The 20,224-nt window shown below is 45.5% G+C and overlaps 1 protein-coding gene across 3 annotated transcripts in view; it reads left to right on the top strand.

The window, feature by feature from the left end:
- The first annotated feature begins 6,934 nt into the window (after nt 1–6,934).
- The window catches only part of LOC139386516 (caytaxin-like), a 40,196-nt gene continuing 26,906 nt past the window's right edge, over nt 6,935–20,224 (top strand). For 2 of the 3 annotated variants that reach the window (XR_011629061.1, XM_071132106.1), the window contains exon 1: nt 6,970–7,810. The gene's annotated coding sequence lies outside the window, so the exon portion shown is untranslated. Of the gene's footprint in view, nt 7,811–20,224 lie in introns of all 3 variants that reach the window. The other variant, XM_071132105.1, reaches the window with a different exon arrangement.

Below are 20,224 nucleotides of genomic sequence, written 5' to 3'. Positions count from 1 at the left end.
AGATGAACATGGTACCTTCAGGCCTTTGGAAATTGCTCCCAAGGATGAACCAGACTTGTGGAGGTCTACAGTTGTTTTTCTGAGGTCTTGGCTGATTTCTTTCGATTTTCCCGTGATGTCACGCAACGAGGCCCTGAGTTTGAAGGTAGGCATTGAAATACATCCACAGCTATACCTCCAATTGACTCAACTGATGTCAATTAGCCTGTCAGAAGCTTCTAAAGCCATAACATAATTTTCTGGAATTTTCCAAGCTGTTTAAAGGTACAGTCAACTTATTGTATGTAAACTTCTGACCCACTGGAATTGTGATACAGTGAATTCACTGTATCACAATTCCAGTGGGTCAGAAGTGAAAGTGAAATAATCTGTCTGTAAACAATTGTTGGAAAAATACTTGTGTCATGCACAAAGTTGATGTCCTAAATGACTTGCCAAAACTATAGATTGTTAACAAGAAATGTGTGGAGTGGTTGAATAAAGTAAACTTCCGACTTCAACTGTAGAATCTTCAAATAAAGGTTCTATATAGCACCAAAATTGTGTACGCTATGGTTACAAGCCAAATAACTATTATTTGGCAAGAACCTGGTGAGGACGACGAGCACACAGATGAGTTTCCCTGAGAAAACGGATGTGGAGGTCCTGGGCTGGCTTGGTTGCATGTGGTCTGCGGTTGGACGTACTGCCAAATTCTCTAAAATGACATTGGAGGCAGCTTATGGTAGAAAAATGAACATTAAATTCTAGTGATTGGACTAAGGCATAGCGTGAGTAGAGTTCCACATATTTTAATAAATAGAAACTCACCAAACAAATGAAACGTGAAGCTACTGGTGTGCACACAGGCAACTTACTGTAGACAAGATCCCACAAAGCACAATGAGGAAATGGCTGCCTAAATATGATCCCCAATCAGAGACAAAGATAAACAGCTGTCTCTGATTGGGAACCATACCAGGCCAACATAAACCATTAATCACCTAGATGACCCACCCACCCTAGTCACTATCACGCCCCAACTAACAGAGAATAAACTCTCTATGGTTAGGGTGTGACAGTACCCCCCCCCCCCCCCCCCCCAAAGGTGCGGACTCCGGCCGCATAACCTGACTCAATAGGGGAGGGTCCGGGTGGGCATCTACCGTTGGGCTCCGGTGCGGGGCGAAGTACCCACACAGATACGACGTCTTCCTCCATGGCGGCTCTGGTGCGGGGATCAACACCGGAGGCTCCGGACTGTGGATCGTCGCAGGAGGCTCTGGACTGAGAACCCCTGCTGAAGGCTCTGGACCAGCGACCGTCGCTGGAGGCTCTGGACCTCCAACCGTCTCAGGAGGCTCAGGACCACCAACCGTCTCAGTAGGCTCAGGACCGTAGACCATTGTTGGAGGTTCCGGACTGGGAACTGTCGCCGGAAGCTCTGGACTGGGAACTGTCGCCGGAAGCTCTGGACTGTGGAGGCGCACTGGAGGCCTGATGCGTGGTGCCGGCATTGATGGTACCGGGCTGGTGACATGCACCTCAGGGCGAGTGCGGGGAGGAGGCACAGGACGTACTGGACTGTGGAGGCGCACTGGAGGCCTGATGCGTGGGACCGGTACAGGTGGCACCGGGCTGATGACATGCACCTCAGGGCGAGTGCGGGGAGGAGGCACAGGACGCACTGGACTGTGGAGGCGCACTGGAGGCCTGAAATGGCTGCCTAAATATGATCCCCAATCAGAGAAAACGATAAACAGCTGTCTCTGATTGGGAACCATACCAGGCCAACATAAACCATTAATCACCTAGATGACCCACACTAGTCACTATCACGCCCCGACCAACAGAGAATAAACAGCTCTCTATGGTCAGGGCATGACATTTTTTTTCAGGGACGCAGGATGAGGCTTGCTAACTGGGCTAGGTTTGTATTTTTTGGACTATTCCACTGGCTTCGATTCGGCTGGCAAGTTAAATTAATTCATGTTTTGAATTACTGTAATGAATTACTGCAGATTTAGACCTAGAGGGAAATGTATGTATTGGTTCTATACGTTACTGTTATGCAGGAACATTCAAGGTTACAGGCAAGACACAAACAGTAGATCTACTTACACTAGGATGGATAGGAGGATTAATTCAAATCACTACCTATAATCCTCCTACCCATGAACCCCTGTGCGCCCCCTCCCACACACACACACACACACACACACACACACACACACACACACGCTTGCACGCATGGCATACATATGTTTATTACTGTCCTGGGAACAGTGGGATGTGGAATATATTTTGTGTTTAAATTTAACTATCTGACAGGAGCTCACCTGTGGTCCTATAGCTAATCGATTCTGACTCTACCTATCAGCCTTGTCTGTACTGTAGTGGGATCCATGCCAGGGAAGGGTTTTCTGCCTCTACTGTAGTTGGATCCATGCCAGTGAAGGGTTTTCTGTCTCTCCTGTAGTTTGATACATGCCAGGGAAGGGTTTTCTGTCTCCTGTAGTTGGATCCATGCCAGTGAAGGGTTTTCTGTCTCTACTGTAGTGGGATCCATGCCAGTGAAGGGATTTCCGTCTCTACTGTAGTTGGATCCATGCCAGTGAAGGGTTTTCTGTCTCTACTGTAGTGGGATCCATGCCAGTGAAGGGATTTCCGTCTCTACTGTAGTTGGATCCATGCCAGGGAAGGGTTTGCCATCTCTACTGTAGTGGGATCCATGCCAGGGAAGGGTTTTCTGTATGTACTGTAGTGGGATCCATGCCAGTGAAGGGATTTCCGTCTCTACTGTAGTTGGATCCATGCCAGGGAAGGGTTTGCCATCTCTACTGTTGTGGGATCCATGCCAGGGTGTCACGTTCGTCGTAACAAGGAGACCAAGGCGCAGCGTGATTTGAATACATCCTTCTTTTATTAACGAAGAACACTAAACAAACTACCAAAAATAACAAACCGAACGTGTCGCTATATAACAAGAGTGCTGAAACAGGCAACTACACATAGACAATAACCCACAGATAAACCAAGAAATATGTTTCCCAATCAGAGACAACGATAAACAGCTGCCTCTGATTGAGAACCAATCTAGGCTACCATAGACATATAAACCCCTAGACTAGATAAACCCTAGACATACAAAAACCCCTACACAATACAAAAAACCAAACACACCACCCTTTTCATACCCTGACCAAACCAAATAATAAAGAAAACAAAGATAACTAAGGTCAGGGCGTGACACAGGGAAGGGTTTTCTGTCTGTACTGTTGAGGGATCCATGCCAGGGAAGGGTTTTTCATCTTTACTGTTGTGGGATCCATGCCAGGGAAGGGTTTTTCATCTTTACTGTTGTGGGATCCATGCCAGGGAAGGGTTTTTCGTCTTTACTGTAGTGGGATCCATGCCAGGGAAGGGTTTTTCATCTTTACTGTTGTGGGATCCATGCCAGGGAAGGGTTTTTCGTCTTTACTGTTGAGGGATCCATGCCAGGGAATGATTTTTCGTCTTTACTGTTGTGGGATCCATGCCAGGGAAGGGTTTTTCATCTTTACTGTTGTGGGATCCATGCCAGGGAAGGGTTTTTCATTTGTACTGTAGTGGGATCCATGCCAGGGAAGGGTTTTTCATTTGTACTGTAGTGGGATCCATGCCAGGGAAGGGTTTTTCGTCTTTACTGTTGTGGGATCCATGCCAGGGAAAGGTTTTTCATTTGTACTGTAGTGGGATCCATGCCAGGGAAAGGTTTTTCATTTGTACTGTAGTGGGATCCATGCCAGGGAAGGGTTTTTCATTTGTACTGTAGTGGGATCCATGCCAGGGAAGGGTTTTTCGTCTTTACTGTTGTGGGATCCATGCCAGGGAAAGGTTTTTCATTTGTACTGTAGTGGGATCCATGCCAGGGAAAGGTTTTTAATTTGTACTGTAGTGGGATCCATGCCAGGGAAGGGTTTTTCATTTGTACTGTAGTGGGATCCATGCCAGGGAACGGTTTTTCGTCTTTACTGTTGTGGGATCCATGCCAGGGAAGGGTTTTTCATCTTTACTGTTGTGGGATCCATGCCAGGGAAGGGTTTTTCGTCTTTACTGTAGTGGGATCCATGCCAGGGAAGGGTTTTTCGTCTTTACTGTTGAGGGATCCATGCCAGGGAATGATTTTTCGTCTTTACTGTTGTGGGATCCATGCCAGGGAAGGGTTTTTCATCTTTACTGTTGTGGGATCCATGCCAGGGAAGGGTTTTTCATTTGTACTGTAGTGGGATCCATGCCAGGGAAGGGTTTTTCATTTGTACTGTAGTGGGATCCATGCCAGGGAAGGGTTTTTCGTCTTTACTGTTGTGGGATCCATGCCAGGGAAAGGTTTTTCATTTGTACTGTAGTGGGATCCATGCCAGGGAAAGGTTTTTCATTTGTACTGTAGTGGGATCCATGCCAGGGAAGGGTTTTTCATTTGTACTGTAGTGGGATCCATGCCAGGGAAGGGTTTTTCGTCTTTACTGTTGTGGGATCCATGCCAGGGAAAGGTTTTTCATTTGTACTGTTGTGGGATCCATGCCAGGGAAAGGTTTTTAATTTGTACTGTAGTGGGATCCATGCCAGGGAAGGGTTTTTCATTTGTACTGTAGTGGGATCCATGCCAGGGAAGGGTTTTTCATCTTTACTGTAGTTGGATCCATGCCAGGGAAGGGTTTTTCATCTTTACTGTTGTGGGATCCATGCCAGGGAAGGGTTTTTCGTCTTTACTGTAGTGGGATCCATGCCAGGGAAGGGTTTTTCATCTTTACTGTTGTGGGATCCATGCCAGGGAAGGGTTTTTCGTCTTTACTGTTGTGGGATCCATGCCAGGGAAGGGTTTCTTCTTCTACCTTCTCCAGGGAGAATAGGGCTTCATTTCATAGAGCCTTTGTAGCCTTAAGATCGTTGTTAGATCCTTGATGTGTCTTTGGTAGCCGAAGTGTTTCCTAGAGCCTTCGTTAGTAACGTGGCTCCTAAAAAACGTTGCACACCTACGTGTGATACAGACCACTCTACGAGTGATCCAGAGTCCAGACCAGTTGTAGAACAGCCAAAGTTTTTGTTGCTCTTCTGCCTCACTTTATTCACAGAAGATCTCCTCTAAACGTAGAATCAAGATGTCGAGGCTATCTCTCTGACTGTGACCCGCCTTTAACATCAGAACAAAGTTGGCGACAAATAGAAAGTCGACAAAGTATTTGCAATTGTTACAAACAAGTGAAGCATTATGCTTTTAAACGAAAACCGAAATTACCACATTAAAAGATACATGGGCCTATTCTATTCATATTGAAATAAATGTTCATGTTCAATCAAAAGCCCATTTGCAGCCGTAGCTGGTGGTATCTCTCTAGGAGCCGATCCGTTGTTATTATAAATTATAATGCAAAGCTATGATGTGAATGGAGAAAACTGATCCGAGAGCAGCGCTGCTTTTCTTTTGGATCCTATCAGTATCGACAAAAGGTCTGACCTTTTGACCTGAGAACGTTCTCCATACGTTCCTGTTTGGGACGCAGTCACAAGAAGTTGGCTCATCTGGTATCGATCATCATCGTAATACTCAAGTCTCCTCTGAGAAAAAAGGCAGTAGCAATCAGGTGAGATGGTTCTCTCTGGCGCAACCCTGTGGCAGACACGTGAAGACAGAGCTGAGGTGAGTACTGTCGAACTGTTTTACTTAATCCTCTTCATACCTGGAACACAAGACTTCCAATAGAGAGTTGCCAGTAGACCTTACTATAACACACATAGTAGTGTGAATACATGGTTACAGATGATCTAACCATGATGTTTGTAGACTAGCTGACACTGAATCTACCCTGGGAGTCTAAGCTAGCCGTCTCCATGCGATATAAGAGTGTGTCCTCTGGACAAAGTGGCACTACATGCAAGACATAAAGAAACCAACTGGCCATTATTCCACATGACTGGATATGAATAGGACTCAAAACACAAAGAACTTATAACTAGAAAAAAAACACCTTTCTGAAACCAAGCTAACCCGAAGCGCTGTGTGCTTCTACTCTGAGTGCTGTGTGCTTCTCTGTCTCTGTTCAATTTGCCCTTTTATGAAATTAGCTCAAGCTGCTTCTGGTGAGCTCATTATGTCAACCTTGTGCCAAAAGTAATAGTATCTTAATGTTTACAATAGAAGACAATACAATAGGACTGTTTTATTATCACACATATTGTATATATACTTTGAACATGTAGGTCAAATGTATGTCAGTAAAACAGTATTGGTATAAATTGTGAGGTCTAATGCGCAGTATATTTGAAAGCTTTTAAGGTCTCCTGATGAAAATGCAGCATGCTGGGAATCAGCCTGCGATTAGAACTCATGTGGATAATAAATTGTGTAAACATACCCCAAAATGCATTTCACCTCACCCTCTCAGCCAATGGCACGGTCAGAAAACCAGTGGCTGCGCCGCTTGGGAAGCGGGCATTACAGCGCCAGAGGGAGAGATGCTACTCTCTGTTCTCTGACACTGCCCAGAGCGCCATGCAGCTGTACTGAGAGAAAGAGGAGGGGGAGGAGAGAGGGTGGAGGGGGAAGGGGTAGAGTAGAGGGGGAGGAGGGAGAGTAGAGGGGTAGGAGGGAGAGTAAAGCGGAAGAGAGGGAGGAGGGAGAGTAGAGGGGAGGAGGGGGAGGAGGGAGACAAGAGGGGGAGGAGGGAGAGTAGAGGGGGAGGAGGGAGAGTAGAGGGGGAGGAGGGAGAGTAGAGGGGAAGAGAGGGAGGAGGGAGAGTAGAGGGGAGGAGGGGGAGTAGGGAGAGTAGAGGGGGAGGAGGGAGAGTTGAGGACAAATGCTAGCATCAGTGGCACAGGCAGAATGAGAGAGAGCGGGGAGCGGAATTATGTGGAGGAGGACTTTATTAAAAAGTGAGAGAGAGCAGCTGAAAGAGGAGGGCAGAGAGAGAGAGAGAGAGAGAGAGAGAGAGAGATGCTGTTGCCACGGAAGAGTGTGGATAAAGAATCCTCCATCTTTAACAGCTTGTGAGGGATAAACGTATATGAAAAACTAGGGACGTAGGCAGGAATAAATGCTCATAGAAGACAAAACCAACCAGATCATACTACCACAGGCTGTGTATTATAACTCCAGTCGATCAGATTCACACAGACAAAAGACGAAGAAGAGAGAGAGAAGAAGAATATGTGGGAATCAGGCAGGTGAGATGACATTTTCACACAGCGTCCACAGCCATGATGTCATCACAGCGAGATTAGACAGCCTGCCTGGGCGTTACAGCTGAGGACGGGGTGTGTGTGTTCTAGCGTATGTGAACTCTGAAGAAGATGGAGAGGAGATCCAGCTATGAATGAAGGGCCACAGATGGATCATCACAACACAACCTGGGTTACATGGAGAGTAATGTTTATTCCCACCACAACTGGACAAGATGAGAAACTGTTGCTTTAGGAGTAGGGAGCTCTGATGAACAGAACAGAGGTGTATGTTTCTACCATAGACTGTAGTTCTTACCCACCCACTCTCACCAGGGAGCACCACATCTGGTCCACAGGGAGCCATTCTCTGCCTGCAGCAGTCCCAAACTGGAGCTGAAGCGAACAGGGTTGAAGCGGTGTCACCCAGGGCTGGAGCCTGGACCAGAGCCCCTGGTTGGCACACATAGCATGCTACACCTGACCTCACCTGGTCTCATCGCCTAGCATTACCTGTGGATTGTCCTGGGCTTCCCTGACTACAGGGAGGAGGAAGAGGAAGACTGCCTTACAGAAGAAAAACAACAGAGACATTCAGAGTCAGCTATAGGAGACAGAGAACTTCCTGTTGAATGTGAGTGTTCTATACTCTACTGTGTTCTGCTAGCCTGAGTGCCAATCTGTTTGTATTATCATGCTAACACCCTGCCACTCATTGTCATGTCAAGGTTTGATTTGACAATGACAGCAATGGAGTTGGCAAGAGCACAGGCTATGTTTCAACTATGTTTCAACTATGTTTCGACTATGTTTCGACTACTGTATATGAGGCCAATGACAATATACTGTCATTACTGCTTTTTTTTTATACCTCAGTTAGTGACATCCTTCCTTAGAGTGTTCAGAATGTTCAGTTCTAGGACTGTTCTGTGTGATGAGGATGATGAGGATGAGGATGATGAGGATAAGGATGACGACGATGATATAATGATGATGATGATGATGATGATGATGATGACGTACTCTGGACCAATGATTCTAGTCCTGAGCCCATTCTATATCAATCAGATGACCTTTCATGCATCGTTACACTCAGCTAATCTGGTTCAAATTGCAGAGACAATGTATTTTTCTATTCATCAACCAGAGTTAGGATCGCTGACATGGAGTATGACGCAGTCAGCATCCCAAATGGCACCCTATTCCCTATTCCCTATTCCCTATTCCCTATTCCCTACATACCCTGTTGATTGCACATTCTAATACTATCATCAATGTACCTATTGAGTGTCTGCGTAGATGTAGCAGCATACACCCCTACAGTCTGGTTGTTCAGTACAGTCTGATCATATTATCAATGCCTCTATTGAGAGTGTATGCAATGCATCATTTAAATGTCCTGACTTTTTTCCTCTTTAGCTATGGGGCAGGCACATGGTCCCATGCCCATACAAAAAGCTGTGTGATGGGTGAGTGTATCTAATCAGACAGTAGGATAAGTGACACGTGGGTGGAGTGTGAGAGAGCTGTAGAATTATTCTGAACAATCTGGAACTAAGCGTGCGTCTCCAATGGGCCCTGGTCAAAAGCAGTGCACTAAATAGGGAATAGGGTGTCGTTTGGGACTTTGACTAGATGTAACTCCTGTAGCAGTTGACATGTTAATGTCAACAGGTCATACCTCTGACTCTGTAGTGTTAATGTCTGCAGGCCATATGAACTGCTGCTACGGTTGGGCCGCTGAGCCAATGACATCACTGCAGACAGAACAGAACAGACGGACAGAACCGATAGAACAGACAGAACAGAGAGCACAGAGTGCACACACAGTAATCTCCTGCTGTAGTTTCAACTAATATGTTCAGAAGTGCACTGCATTGCCACCAACCCCCTCTATGCTGCTACAGGATCATTGGGGAAAACAGTTGTTTATATTGGAGGTGGAGTGTGTGACTCTCTTTATTTTTTATAGTTTTATAGTTTATTAGCCGTTAGTCAGAAACTCCACACAAAATAATTTTTCTGGGCGTGTCGCCAGCTCATGTTTTTTATTCTACTATATTAGAGGTGACAGCCTATTACTTTAACAACGTAACGATCAAATCAACAGACAACAATAAGGACTCCCAGCATTGTGTTGAATGCAGACGACATACGACACAACAATAAGGACTCCCAGCATTGTGTTGAATGCAGACAGACATACGACACAACAATAAGGACTCCCAGCATTGTGTTGAATGCAGACAGACATACTGTACGACACAACGATAAGGACTCCCAGCATTATGTTGAATGCAGACAGACATACGACACAACAATAAGGACTCCCAGCTTTATGTTGAATGCAGACAGACATACGACACAACAATAAGGACTCCCAGCATTGTGTTGAATGCAGACAGACATACTGTACGACACAACGATAAGGACTCCCAGCATTATGTTGAATGCAGACAGACATACGACACAACAATAAGGACTCCCAGCTTTATGTTGAATGCAGACAGACATACTGTACGACACAACAATAAGGACTCCCAGCATTGTGTTGAATGCAGACAGACATATGACACAACAATAAGGACTCCCAGCATTGTGTTGAATGCAGACAGACATACGACACAACAATAAGGACTCCCAGCTTTATGTTGAATGCAGACAGACATACTGTACGACACAACAATAAGGACTCCCAGCATTGTGTTGAATGCAGACAGACATACGACACAACAATAAGGACTCCCAGCATTGTGTTGAATGCAGACAGACTTACGACACAACAATAAGGACTCCCAGCATTGTGTTGAATGCAGACAGACATATGACACAACAATAAGAACTCCCAGCATTGTGTTGAATGCAGACAGACATACGACACAACAATAAGGACTCGCAGCATTATGTTGAATGCAGACAGACATACGACACAACAATAAGGACTCCCAGCTTTATGTTGAATGCAGACAGACATACGACACAACAATAAGGACTCCCAGCTTTATGTTGAATGCAGACAGACATACGACACAACAATAAGGACTCCCAGCATTGTGTTGAATGCAGACAGACATACGACACAACAATAAGGACTCGCAGCATTATGTTGAATGCAGACAGACATACGACACAACAATAAGGACTCCCAGCTTTATGTTGAATGCAGACAGACATACGACACAACAATAAGGACTCCCAGCTTTATGTTGAATGCAGACAGACATACTGTACGACACAACAATAAGGACTCCCAGCATTGTGTTGAATGCAGACAGACATACTGTACGACACAACAATAAGGACTCCCAGCATTGTGTTGAATGCAGACAGACATACGACACAACAATAAGGACTCCCAGCATTGTGTTGAATGCAGACAGACATACGACACAACAATAAGGACTCCCAGCATTGTGTTGAATGCAGACAGACATACGACACAACAATAAGGACTCCCAGCATTGTGTTGAATGCAGACAGACATACGACACAACAATAAGGACTCCCAGCATTGTGTTGAATGCAGACAGACATACTGTACGACACAACAATAAGGACTCCCAGCTTTATGTTGAATGCAGACAGACATACTGTACGACACAACAATAAGGACTCCCAGCATTGTGTTGAATGCAGACAGATATACGACACAACAATAAGGACTCGCAGCATTATGTTGAATGCAGACAGACATACGACACAACAATAAGGACTCCCAGCTTTATGTTGAATGCAGACAGACATACGACACAACAATAAGGACTCCCAGCTTTATGTTGAATGCAGACAGACATACGACACAACAATAAGGACTCCCAGCATTGTGTTGAATGCAGACAGACATACGACACAACAATAAGGACTCGCAGCATTATGTTGAATGCAGACAGACATACGACACAACAATAAGGACTCCCAGCTTTATGTTGAATGCAGACAGACATACGACACAACAATAAGGACTCCCAGCTTTATGTTGAATGCAGACAGACATACTGTACGACACAACAATAAGGACTCCCAGCATTGTGTTGAATGCAGACAGACATACGACACAACAATAAGGACTCCCAGCTTTATGTTGAATGCAGACAGACATACTGTACGACACAACAATAAGGACTCCCAGCATTGTGTTGAATGCAGACAGACATACGACACAACAATAAGGACTCCCAGCATTGTGTTGAATGCAGACAGACTTACGACACAACAATAAGGACTCCCAGCATTGTGTTGAATGCAGACAGACATATGACACAACAATAAGAACTCCCAGCATTGTGTTGAATGCAGACAGACATACGACACAACAATAAGGACTCCCAGCATTGTGTTGAATGCAGACAGACATACTGTACGACACAACAATAAGGACTCCCAGCATTGTGTTGAATGCAGACAGACATACGACACAACAATAAGGACTCCCAGCATTGTGTTGAATGCAGACAGACATACGACACAACAATAAGGACTCCCAGCATTGTGTTGAATGCAGACAGACATACGACACAACAATAAGGACTCCCAGCATTGTGTTGAATGCAGACAGACATACGACACAACAATAAGGACTCCCAGCATTGTGTTGAATGCAGAGAGACATACTGTACGACACAACAATAAGGACTCCCAGCTTTATGTTGAATGCAGACAGACATACTGTACGACACAACAATAAGGACTCCCAGCATTGTGTTGAATGCAGACAGATATACGACACAACAATAAGGACTCCCAGCTTTATGTTGAATGCAGACAGACATACTGTACGACACAACAATAAGGACTCCCAGCATTGTGTTGAATGCAGACAGACATACTGTACGACACAACAATAAGGACTCCCAGATTTATGTTGAATGCAGACAGACATACGACACAACAATAAGGACTCCCAGCATTGTGTTGAATGCAGACAGACATATGACACAACAATAAGGACTCCCAGCATTGTGTTGAATGCAGACAGACATACGACACAACAATAAGGACTCCCAGCATTGTGTTGAATGCAGACAGACATACTGTACGACACAACGATAAGGACTCCCAGCATTGTGTTGATTTCAGACAGACATACGACACAACAATAAGGACTCCCAGCATTGTGTTGAATGCAGACAGATACGACACAACAATAAGGACTCCCAGCATTGTGTTGAATGCAGACAGACATACGACACAACAATAAGGACTCCCAGCTTTATGTTGAATGCAGACAGACATACGACACAACAATAAGGACTCCCAGCATTGTGTTGAATGCAGACAGACATACGACACAACAATAAGGACTCCCAGCATTGTGTTGAATGCAGACAGACATACGACACAACAATAAGGACTCCCAGCATTGTGTTGAATGCAGACAGACATACGACACAACAATAAGGACTCCCAGCATTGTGTTGAATGCAGACAGACATACGACACAACAATAAGGACTCCCAGCATTGTGTTGAATGCAGACAGACATACGACACAACAATAAGGACTCCCAGCATTGTGTTGAATGCAGACAGACATACTGTACGACACAACAATAAGGACTCCCAGCATTGTGTTGAATGCAGACAGACATATGACACAACAATAAGGACTCGCAGCTTTATGTTGAATGCAGACAGACATATGACACAACAATAAGGACTCCCAGCATTGTGTTGAATGCAGACAGACATTCGACACAACAATAAGGACTCCCAGCATTGTGTTGAATGCAGACAGACATACGACACAACAATAAGGACTCCCAGCATTGTGTTGAATGCAGACAGACATACGACACAACAATAAGGACTCCCAGCTTTATGTTGAATGCAGACAGACATACGACACAACAATAAGGACTCCCAGCATTGTGTTGAATGCAGACAGACATACGACACAACAATAAGGACTCCCAGCATTGTGTTGAATGCAGTCAGACATACGACACAACAATAAGGACTCCCAGCATTGTGTTGAATGCAGACAGACATACGACACAACAATAAGGACTCCCAGCATTGTGTTGAATGCAGACAGACATATGACACAACAATAAGAACTCCCAGCATTGTGTTGAATGCAGACAGACATACGACACAACAATAAGGACTCCCAGCATTGTGTTGAATGCAGACAGACATACTGTACGACACAACAATAAGGACTCCCAGCATTGTGTTGAATGCAGACAGACATACGACACAACAATAAGGACTCCCAGCATTGTGTTGAATGCAGACAGACATACTGTACGACACAACAATAAGGACTCCCAGCTTTATGTTGAATGCAGACAGACATACTGTACGACACAACAATAAGGACTCCCAGCATTGTGTTGAATGCAGACAGATATACGACACAACAATAAGGACTCCCAGCTTTATGTTGAATGCAGACAGACATACGACACAACAATAAGGACTCCCAGCATTGTGTTGAATGCAGACAGACATACGACACAACAATAAGGACTCCCAGCATTGTGTTGAATGCAGACAGACATACGACACAACAATAAGGACTCCCAGCATTGTGTTGAATGCAGACAGACATACGACACAACAATAAGGACTCCCAGCATTGTGTTGAATGCAGACAGACATACGACACAACAATAAGGACTCCCAGCATTGTGTTGAATGCAGACAGACATACGACACAACAATAAGGACTCCCAGCATTGTGTTGAATGCAGACAGACATACTGTACGACACAACAATAAGGACTCCCAGCATTGTGTTGAATGCAGACAGACATATGACACAACAATAAGGACTCGCAGCTTTATGTTGAATGCAGACAGACATATGACACAACAATAAGGACTCCCAGCATTGTGTTGAATGCAGACAGACATTCGACACAACAATAAGGACTCCCAGCATTGTGTTGAATGCAGACAGACATACGACACAACAATAAGGACTCCCAGCATTGTGTTGAATGCAGACAGACATACGACACAACAATAAGGACTCCCAGCTTTATGTTGAATGCAGACAGACATACGACACAACAATAAGGACTCCCAGCATTGTGTTGAATGCAGACAGACATACGACACAACAATAAGGACTCCCAGCATTGTGTTGAATGCAGTCAGACATACGACACAACAATAAGGACTCCCAGCATTGTGTTGAATGCAGACAGACATACGACACAACAATAAGGACTCCCAGCATTGTGTTGAATGCAGACAGACATATGACACAACAATAAGAACTCCCAGCATTGTGTTGAATGCAGACAGACATACGACACAACAATAAGGACTCCCAGCATTGTGTTGAATGCAGACAGACATACTGTACGACACAACAATAAGGACTCCCAGCATTGTGTTGAATGCAGACAGACATACGACACAACAATAAGGACTCCCAGCATTGTGTTGAATGCAGACAGACATACTGTACGACACAACAATAAGGACTCCCAGCTTTATGTTGAATGCAGACAGACATACTGTACGACACAACAATAAGGACTCCCAGCATTGTGTTGAATGCAGACAGATATACGACACAACAATAAGGACTCCCAGCTTTATGTTGAATGCAGACAGACATACTGTACGACACAGCAATAAGGACTCCCAGCATTGTGTTGAATGCAGACAGACATACTGTACGACACAACAATAAGGACTCCCAGCTTTATGTTGAATGCAGACAGACATACGACACAACAATAAGGACTCCCAGCATTGTGTTGAATGCAGACAGACATATGACACAACAATAAGGACTCCCAGCATTGTGTTGAATGCAGACAGACATACGACACAACAATAAGGACTCCCAGCATTGTGTTGAATGCAGACAGACATACTGTACGACACAACGATAAGGACTCCCAGCATTGTGTTGAATGCAGACAGACATACGACACAACAATAAGGACTCCCAGCATTGTGTTGAATGCAGACAGATACGACACAACAATAAGGACTCCCAGCATTGTGTTGAATGCAGACAGACATACGACACAACAATAAGGACTCCCAGCTTTATGTTGAATGCAGACAGACATACGACACAACAATAAGGACTCCCAGCATTGTGTTGAATGCAGACAGACATACGACACAACAATAAGGACTCCCAGCATTGTGTTGAATGCAGACAGACATACGACACAACAATAAGGACTCCCAGCATTGTGTTGAATGCAGACAGACATACGACACAACAATAAGGACTCCCAGCATTGTGTTGAATGCAGACAGACATACGACACAACAATAAGGACTCCCAGCATTGTGTTGAATGCAGACAGACATACGACACAACAATAAGGACTCCCAGCATTGTGTTGAATGCAGACAGACATACTGTACGACACAACAATAAGGACTCCCAGCATTGTGTTGAATGCAGACAGACATATGACACAACAATAAGGACTCCCAGCTTTATGTTGAATGCAGACAGACATATGACACAACAATAAGGACTCCCAGCATTGTGTTGAATGCAGACAGACATTCGACACAACAATAAGGACTCCCAGCATTGTGTTGAATGCAGACAGACATACGACACAACAATAAGGACTCCCAGCATTGTGTTGAATGCAGACAGACATACGACACAACAATAAGGACTCCCAGCTTTATGTTGAATGCAGACAGACATACGACACAACAATAAGGACTCCCAGCATTGTGTTGAATGCAGACAGACATACGACACAACAATAAGGACTCCCAGCATTGTGTTGAATGCAGTCAGTCATACGACACAACAATAAGGACTCCCAGCATTGTGTTGAATGCAGACAGACATACGACACAACAATAAGGACTCCCAGCATTGTGTTGAATGCAGACAGACATACGACACATCACATAGATTTTATTATTGTGCATAAAGATCCAGTTATACCACGATGGCTACAACTTGCAAAGTGTAAACATTTAATCCGTTAATTGATTGTGATGACATCATAGGTCCAGTCCAGTGCTGGCCTTGTGGCCCGGAGGCAGACTGGTCATTTTAGTCCCCATTAGGGTTACGGATGAACCCCATTTGCTGATTTCACACATGGGTTCCCTCTACTCTATATCAGGGCTACAACATATCAGTGCCTTGTCTCTACTCTGTAACAGGGCTACAGCATATCAGTTCCATGACTCTGCTCTATATCAGGGCTACAACATATCAGTGCCTTGTCTGTGTCCCAAATGGCAGTGTTGGTAGGGCATGGCACTTACAGCCCCAGTGTTGTGTGTTTGATTCCCATGGGTGACCAGTGCGAACAAATACAAAAATGTATATACTCACTGCTGTAAGTCGCTCTGCATAAGAGCGTCTGCTAAATGACTCAAATGTATGATGTAGTGCCCCACTTTTGACCAGGGTGTCACGGCCTGACCATAGAGAGCTCTTGTTTCTCTATGGTGTAGTAGGTCAGGGCGTGACAAGGGTGTGTTCTAGTTGTGTGTTGGTGTTTTGGTTTGGTTCTCAATTAGAGGCAGCTGGTAATCGTTGCCTCTAATTGGGGATCATATTTAAGTAGCTATTTTTCCCACCTGTGTTTGTGGGATATTATTTTGTTTTCATGTGGTGTTCGTTTACGCGCTTTACTTTTATGTTCTGTTTTTTGAGCGTGTTTGTTTCATGTAGTGCTCTCGTTGTTGGAACTATAATAAAAAATGTGCCTGTTCATTATACTCTGCTCTCCTGCACCTGACTTCGCCTCCAATACACCGTGACAGAATATCCCACCAAACCAGGACCAAGCAGCGTGTTCACCAGGTGAAGGAGTTTTGGACATGGGAAGAAGTGATGGGTGGATCCGAGACCCTTCCTTGGCGGCAGACGGAAGGTAAGGATGGAGGACAGCGATGATGCCAGGGTTCCCGGCTGCAGAAAGCCCAAGGACAAACACAAGATTTTGGGGGTTGGGAGGGGGCACAAGGGGTGGCCGGTCGAGCCGAGGAGAGTGCCAGAGCCCGAATGGCAAACTCTGGAGGAGCGTGTCGTCAGACAACGGCCACAGAAACCCCAAGATCTTTTAGGGGGGCACATGAAGCTGGCGGCTGAGCCGCGGGAAGAGCCAGAGACTGTCAGGGAGGCAATGGAGAAGTTGGGAGAGAGAGAGATGAGAGAGATGTTGTGCAAGTGTGTTCTGCTCAAACATTCGACCAGAAGATCCTGTTAGCAGTCTGGGGAAACCTGTGTTGGCTCCGCACATCTGGCCTCCCCAGTCTGATACGTCCTGTGCCTGCTCCTCGCACTCGCTCTGAAGTTTGTGTCCCCAGTCCGGTACGTCCTGTGCCTGCTCCTCGCACTCGCCCTGAGGTGCGTGTCACCAGTCCGGTGCCACCTGTACCGGCTCCATGCACTAGGCCTCCAGTGCGCATTCCCAGTCCAGAGCTTCCGGCGACGTTTCCCAGTCCAGAGCTTCCAACGAGGGTCCACAGTCCGGAACCACCTGCGACGGTCCACAGTCCGGAACCTCCTGTGATGGTCCACGGTCCGGAACCTCCTGTGACGGTCAACGGTCCGGAACCTACTGCGACGGTCAACGGTCCGGAACCTCCAGCGATGGTCAACGGTCCGGAACCTCCAGCGACGGTCAACAGTCCGGAACCTCCTGTGACGGTCAACGGTCCGGAACCTCCAGCGACGGTCAACGGTCTGGAACCTCCAGCGACGGTCAACGGTCCGGAACCTCCTGTGACGATCAACGGTCCGGAACCTCCAGCGACGGTCAACGGTCCGGAGCTTCCAGGCATGGAGTCCAGTCCAGCTCCAAGGCCGGAGCCTTCCTCTGCGCCGATATCCAGTCCAGGCACGGTGTCCAGTCCTGCTCCAAGGCCGGAGCCTTCCTCTGCGCCGATATCCAGTCCAGGCACGGAGTCCAGTCCAGCTCCAAGGCCGGAGCCTTCCTCTGCGCCGATATCCAGTCCAGGCACGGTGTCCAGTCCTGCTCCAGGGCAGGAGCCCCCCTCTGCGCCTTTGCCCAGTCCAGACACAGCGTCCAGTCCCACTCCAGGGCAGGAGCCTTCCTCGGCACCGATGCCCAGTCCAGGTACGTCGTTCAACCCGGCGCCATGGTCGGATCCGAGGTCTGGGGGGGATGCGACCCGCACTGGAGCCGCCACCGACACTAGCCACCCCCCCTAACCCTCCCATTTCGTTTCAGGTTTTGCGGCCGGAGTCCGCACCTTTGGGGTGGGGGTACTGTCACGCCCTGACCATAGAGAGCTCTTGTTTCTCTATGGTGAAGTTGGTCAGGGTGTGACGAGGGGGTGTTCTCGTTTAACATTTCTATGTTGGTGTTCTGGTTTGGTTCCCAATTAGAGGCAGCTGGTAATCGTTGCCTCTAATTGGGGATCATATTGAAGTAGCTATTTTTCCCACCTGTGTTTGTGGGATATTATTTTGTGTTTGTGCTTGTGCACCACGTAGTCACGTTTCGTTGTTCGTTTATTGTTTTGTTTTGCTGAAGTTTCACTTGATAATAAAGATGTGGAACTCTAAGCTTCTCTAGGATAGGGGGCAGCATTTGGAATTTTGGATGAAAAGCATGCCCAAATTCAACTGCCTGCTACTCATCCCCAGAAGATAAGATATGCATAGTATTAGTAGATTTGGATAGAAAACACTCTGAAGTTTCTAAAACGGTTTGAATCATGTCTGTGAGTATAACAGAACTTATGTAGCAGGCGAAACCCCAAGAACAAACCATTCAGATGTGTTTTTTTGAGGTCACTCTCTTTTCAATGGGTTTTCATTGGGAATCCAGATTTCTAAGGGACTTGCTTCCACTGCATGTCACCAGTCGTTAGAAATTGGTTGAGGTTATTCCTTTGTGTAATGAAGAAGTACGGCCATCTTGAATGAGGGTCACTTCATGTGTACTGTTAGATAGAGGCGCATAACCAGAAAGCATGCTTGAGTTTGTTGTCTTCCTGTATTGAACACAGATCCTCCCATCTTCAATTTTATCGATTATTTACTTTAAAAAATACCTAAAGTTGTATTACAAAAGTAGTTTGAAATGTTTTGGCAAAGTTTACAGGTAACTTTTGAGATATTTTGTAGTCAAGTTGCGCAAGTTGGAACCAGTGTTTTTCTGGATCAATCACGCCAAATAAATTGATATTTTGGATATATATATGGACAATATTAATCGAACAAAAGGACCATTTGTGATGTTTATGGGACATATTGGAGTGCCAACAAAAGAAGCTCGTCAAAGGTAAGGCATGATTTATATTTTTATTTCTGCATTTTGTGTCGCGCCTGCAGGGTTGAAATGTCTTCTCTCTTTTGTTTATGGAGGTGCTATCCTCAGATAATAGCATCGTTTGCTTTCGCCGAAAAGAGTTTTTGAAATCTGACATGTTAGCTGGATTCACAACACATGTAGCTGTAATTTGCTATCTTGCATGTGTGATTTAATGAAAGTTTGATTTTTCTAGGAATTTATTTGTATTTGGCGCTCTGCATTTTCTCTGGCTTTTGGCCAAGTGGGTCGCTACCGTCCCACATATCCCAGAGAGGTTTTCTAAGTATGCTGCGCCTTGGTCCAGTTCTTACGACAACCATGACACAGGGCCCATATTTATTTATATATATTTTTTTCAAATGCAACCTTTATTTAACTAGGCAAGTCAGTTAAGAATAAATTCTTATTTACAATGACGGTCTACTCTTTGCCAAACCTGGACAACGCTGGGCCAATTGTGCACCGCCCTACGGGACTCCCAATCACGGCCGGATGTGATACAGCCTGGATTCGAACCAGGGACTGTAGTAACGCCTCTTGCACTGAGATGCAGTGCCTTAGAGCTCTGGTCAAAGGTAGTGCACTATATAGGGAATAGGGTGGCGTTTGGGACAAACCCATATCTGTAGACAAATATTATGCACTGAGACATCTCAGCTACATCTCAAACTGTACAGTATAGATTGATTCCATAGGCAATATGTACAGTATAGATTAATTCCATTGGCAATATGTACAGTATAGATTGATTCCATTGGCAATATGTACAGTATAGATTAATTCCATTGGCAATATGTACAGTAT

Source organism: Oncorhynchus clarkii, chromosome 28 (assembly GCF_045791955.1).
Source record: "Oncorhynchus clarkii lewisi isolate Uvic-CL-2024 chromosome 28, UVic_Ocla_1.0, whole genome shotgun sequence".
Taxonomy (NCBI): Eukaryota; Metazoa; Chordata; class Actinopteri; order Salmoniformes; family Salmonidae; genus Oncorhynchus; species Oncorhynchus clarkii.
This window is presented reverse-complemented; position numbering and strand designations above follow the sequence as displayed.